We start from the raw sequence: 614 nt of genomic DNA, 5'->3' as shown, positions 1-614 counted from the left end.
TGGGAGGCTGAGACAGACGGATCACCTGAGGTCAGGAGTTCAAGACCCACTCTGGCTAACATGGTGAAACCCCCTCTCTACTAAAAATACAAATATTAGCCAGGCATAAAGGTGCACGCCTGTAGTCCCAGCTACTCAGGAGGCTGAGGCAGGAGAAGCACTTGAACCCGGGAGGCAGAGATTGCAGTGAGCCGAGATCGCGCCACTGCACTCCAGCCTGGGGGACAGAGCGAAACTCTGTCTCAGAAAAAAAAAAAAAAAAAAAAGAAATAAAGTATCAGGTCTGTAACTTTTAAGAAAATGGTTCAGAAAACAATGTATATGCTTGGGCTGGGCGTTGTGCTCGTACCTGTAAACCCAGCGCTTGGGAGGCTAAGGAAGGAGGGCAACTTGGGCTAATGAGTTCAAGACCAGCCTGGGCAATATAGTGAGACCCCATTTCTATGAAAAAAAATATATATACATATATATATATATACACACACACCCCATCTCTTATATAGAAAGAATATAAATATTATATATTTATATATATTTTACATATATTTAAATCTATTTATAAATTTATATATTTATAAAATATATTTATAAATTTATTTATAAATATATTTAAA

This window comes from Sapajus apella, unplaced genomic scaffold (genome assembly GCF_009761245.1).
Source record: "Sapajus apella isolate SASKATOON/1434 unplaced genomic scaffold, GSC_monkey_1.0 scaffold1794, whole genome shotgun sequence".
In the NCBI taxonomy this organism is placed as follows: domain Eukaryota; kingdom Metazoa; phylum Chordata; class Mammalia; order Primates; family Cebidae; genus Sapajus; species Sapajus apella.
The sequence above is the reverse complement of the archived record's forward strand: the minus strand, read 5'-3'. Positions refer to the sequence as shown.